The sequence below is a fragment of the Rhinolophus ferrumequinum genome, chromosome 13 (assembly GCF_004115265.2).
Source record: "Rhinolophus ferrumequinum isolate MPI-CBG mRhiFer1 chromosome 13, mRhiFer1_v1.p, whole genome shotgun sequence".
In the NCBI taxonomy this organism is placed as follows: domain Eukaryota; kingdom Metazoa; phylum Chordata; class Mammalia; order Chiroptera; family Rhinolophidae; genus Rhinolophus; species Rhinolophus ferrumequinum.
The window spans coordinates 69591413-69596271 of NC_046296.1; positions in this window are offsets into that span (position 1 = coordinate 69591413).

A 4859-nucleotide genomic window follows, 5' to 3' on the forward strand; every position below is an offset into this window, starting at 1 on the left:
AACCTCCGCCCAGCCTTGATGAGATCGTTAAGCAAAAGGACCCACCCCAGCTCCTAGTGCTTGATGTTCCTTAAGGGAAAGGGATGACAGTCCAGCCACCAGCATGCTGTCCACTCAGGCGTTCTCCCTTCCTGTAACACAGGCCAGATCTGGTACTGACCACCTGGGGTACGCTTCCCTCTTCTCCCCAAATCCTGCCATGACGAACAGCTGTCCTTATTTGGGGCCACAACAGCTGCCTGCAGACATGTGTGAGCCCTGCTGGTCTCAGCCCAAACTGCTGACCCCTAGGGTCGCAGTTCATGGGTCAATCATGCTTACTGTTTAAAGTCACAAGTTTGGGGCGGTCTGTTACACGGCACAAGCTAACCGATACATCAGGTTGGGACACCCACACTTAGGAAGCAGCATTACCTCCCACCAGACACTGAAAGTGCTGCTTTCCCGGCCCCTCTGCCTCCCGGGCACACACACACACACCAAGCCACTGCCTGCGGGATGTCCCATCAATAGTGCCTCTGGTTGGTGCAGGGCACAGCTCTGCAGACACACAATGTGGCCCTGGAAGCCCAGGCGCCCAAACAGCCTCTGAACAGGGAGCTGACACGTGGCGGGGACAGCCGCCACCACCAGCCTCCACGCGGCAGCAGCTGGGGGATGCTGTGGGCCCGCGTTTCCTTCCACATCACACCCAAGACGTTCCTCTTTGCAAAATCCCTGTGAACTCCCAAAAAGCTGTCCACAAAGTCCCTTTCTGCTCAGATTATACAGACCTGGATTTTCCTGCTCACAGCTGAGAGAGGCCACCTGCTCAGATTATACAGACCTGGGTTTTCCTGCTCACAGCTGAGAGAGGCCACCTGCTCAGATTATACAGACCTGGGTTTTCCTGCTCACAGCTGAGAGAAGCCACCTGCTCAGATTATACAGACCTGGGTTTTCCTGCTCACAGCTGAGAGAGGCCACCTGCTCAGATTATACAGACCTGGGTTTTCCTGCTCACAGCTGAGAGAGGCCACCTGCTCAGATTATACAGACCTGGGTTTTCCTGCTCACAGCTGAGAGAGGCCACCTGCTCAGATTATACAGACCTGGGTTTTCCTGCTCACAGCTGAGAGAGGCCACCTGCTCAGATTATACAGACCTGGGTTTTCCTGCTCACAGCTGAGAGAGGCCACCTGCTCAGATTATACAGACCTGGGTTTTCCTGCTCACAGCTGAGAGAGGCCACCTGCTCAGATTATACAGACCTGGGTTTTCCTGCTCACAGCTGAGAGAGGCCACCTGCTCAGATTATACAGACCTGGGTTTTCGTGCTCACAGCTGAGAGAGGCCACCTTCTCAGATTATACAGACCTGGGTTTTCGTGCTCACAGCTGAGAGAGGCCACCTGCTCAGATTATACAGACCTGGGTTTTCGTGCTCACAGCTGAGAGAGGCCACCTGCTCAGATTATACAGACCTGGGTTTTCGTGCTCACAGCTGAGAGAGGCCACCTGCTCAGATTATACAGACCTGGGTTTTCCTGCTCACAGCTGAGAGAGGCCACCTGCTCAGATTATACAGACCTGGGTTTTCGTGCTCACAGCTGAGAGAGGCCACCTGCTCAGATTATACAGACCTGGGTTTTCGTGCTCACAGCTGAGAGAGGCCACCTGCTCAGATTATACAGACCTGGGTTTTCCTGCTCACAGCTGAGAGAGGCCACCTGCTCAGATTATACAGACCTGGGTTTTCGTGCTCACAGCTGAGAGAGGCCACCTGCTCAGATTATACAGACCTGGGTTTTCGTGCTCACAGCTGAGAGAGGCCACCTGCTCAGATTATACAGACCTGGGTTTTCGTGCTCACAGCTGAGAGAGGCCACCTGCTCAGATTATACAGACCTGGGTTTTCGTGCTCACAGCTGAGAGAGGCCACCTGCTCAGATTATACAGACCTGGGTTTTCCTGCTCACAGCTGAGAGAGGCCACCTGCTCAGATTATACAGACCTGGGTTTTCCTGCTCACAGCTGAGAGAGGCCACCTGCTCAGATTATACAGACCTGGGTTTTCCTGCTCACAGCTGAGAGAGGCCACCTGCTCAGATTATACAGACCTGGGTTTTCCTGCTCACAGCTGAGAGAGGCCACCTGCTCAGATTATACAGACCTGGGTTTTCGTGCTCACAGCTGAGAGAGGCCACCTGCTCAGATTATACAGACCTGGGTTTTCGTGCTCACAGCTGAGAGAGGCCACCTGCTCAGATTATACAGACCTGGGTTTTCCTGCTCACAGCTGAGAGAGGCCACCTGCTCAGATTATACAGACCTGGGTTTTCCTGCTCACAGCTGAGAGAGGCCACCTGCTCAGATTATACAGACCTGGGTTTTCCTGCTCACAGCTGAGAGAGGCCACCTGCTCAGATTATACAGACCTGGGTTTTCCTGCTCACAGCTGAGAGAGGCCACCTGCTCAGATTATACAGACCTGGGTTTTCCTGCTCACAGCTGAGAGAGGCCACCTGCTCAGATTATACAGACCTGGGTTTTCGTGCTCACAGCTGAGAGAGGCCACCTGCTCAGATTATACAGACCTGGGTTTTCGTGCTCACAGCTGAGAGAGGCCACCTGCTCAGATTATACAGACCTGGGTTTTCGTGCTCACAGCTGAGAGAGGCCACCTGCTCAGATTATACAGACCTGGGTTTTCCTGCTCACAGCTGAGAGAGGCCACCTGCTCAGATTATACAGACCTGGGTTTTCCTGCTCACAGCTGAGAGAGGCCACCTGCCCTGGGTTCTGAGCTGCTGAGTTGATTCGGGTTTTGTCTGGTGGCCGCCCGCCCCTCGGCCCTCACCTGCCACCTGCCCCCTCCCAGGAAGCAAGGTGGAGGCACGGTCCAAGCCAGTGGGGGGGGAGCAGTGATCCAAGTGGGCAGACGGTGAGAACCGTTTTCAAGTCTGGGTGAGGCAAGACAATCCAGATGGCTGCTGGGGACCAGAATGACAGAGCCACCTGGCATCTGTCGGGATGAGCCTGCCCTGAAGGACAGTCTCCCGTCACCCTCCCTGCACCTCTGCCTAGACCGAGCTCAGTGCCCAGTGCTGCAGGGACGCTGGGACCCAGATGAATAGCCTTGTCCCTCCCTATAGCTTATCTTTCCGACAAGTCACACCAACAAGCCCTTTTCCTGACAAGTCCTTTGTTTGCTGGGAGTGGCTGCTGCCACCTGGGGACATGCTCAGAGTGAGGATGAGAAGCCGCAGGGAGGTGCTCACGGCTTTTCTGAAGGGTGTGGCACCAGTGCTTGGGGGCCAGGGCTCCTCCCTACCTGCCCTTTGTTCTGTCTGCATCTCCCTGCCTGCCTCTGACTTGGTCCCCGCCAGCCCCTCCTCCCTGTCTCTGCATCTCTCAGTGTCTCCTCTCTCTCTCTCTCTCTCTCTCTCTCTCTCTCTCTCTCTTTCACACACACACACACACACACACACACCCCATCCAAAAGAATACCCCACCAGACCCCCAGCACCTGTGCAGCTGGCAGCTTGGCCGGCTCAGTCCTAGTGGATTTGTCACACACATTGTTGCCCTTCTACCACTAGATGGCAGTGTGACCAAGCAGATCACCCAGGCCGGCCAGCAGCCCCAGGCCGTGTCTGGCCACCCACTGGTCTCGGCCCACACTCGCTGAGAGCGCCCTGCCGCTCTGTCCTCAGCCAGCCCCCTCCCAACCTGCACCCAGGCTCTGCCGGCTACACGGCAGGCCCTTCCCAAGAGCTGGGGGAATTCATTCTGACTTCCCACCCAGTTGTTTACATCTATCAGATATGCTTTAAAACATTCACATCCTATAGCGAGTATGACCCACGGGCAAACAAGAGCAGGGTACCTTCCTATAACTCAGCTTCCTCTGAGAGAAGCCAGTCAGAGGAGGCGACAGACGGATGACCTGGGCTCCTTGCCCTCTGATCTCACTGGGAGTTGGTGGTCCCCGTGTGGGCAGCACACAGCAGGAGAGCAGCCTGCAGGGGACAGGGACTCTGGGTGACAGAGAGGGACGCCCACCGGGCAGAAAAGAGTCCAGGCTCGGAGCCTGGCTGCTAGGCTCCCCCCAGGCCACTACCCACCTGAGTCACCATGCCGGGTTAGCTTTCCTGCCCAGCCCCTGGGCACTGGGTCTGCCCTGGGCAGGAGGGAGGCAGCTGTCCTGGGCCAGCTCAGAGCCAGGGGACAACGGGCAGGGAGTACCGGGGACTGGCTATGGGGCTCCAGCAGGAATCTGGGGCCAGGTCTGCTGCTTCGGCGCCTCTGCTTCCAGCAGTAATAGCAGTAGCCAGAGAGGCCGGAGCCCTACAGCCACACAGGCAGGGGCACTTACAGGACAGGCCCCTTGAGCTCGGGGAGCCCGGGCCTTTTGCAGTAGACAGGAAGCAGGCTGGCCTTCCCTCTGCAGGGGACACTGTCTTTATTCCACTGGACAGTCACCTTGCCTGCTGTTGTGCTAGAAGCTCTGGACGTGCAGTCTGGACCTGGTGACTCTCCTTATGAAGTGGACGCAGCCACAGCGAGGGGACACCATTTCCCAGGTGAGGTGACGGAAGGCGCTGTCTCACTCACACCGTTGCTCTGGCTCTTCTTAGTGGCTCTGCGGCAGCTGCCCGATGGAGAGGCCATGTGGCGAGGGCCTGAGGCTTCCGTCCAACGACCAGAGGGACTGGACCCTGTCCACGCCACACGACTGCCTGGAGCCAGTCAGGTAAGCGCAGTCTAAGCCTGAGCAAAGTCCTGAGAGCATTTTGTTACAAGCCACTGCGTTTGGGGTGATTTGAGAAACAGCAAATAGATGAAGAAATTAGGAGAATAAAACACCACACGCGAAGC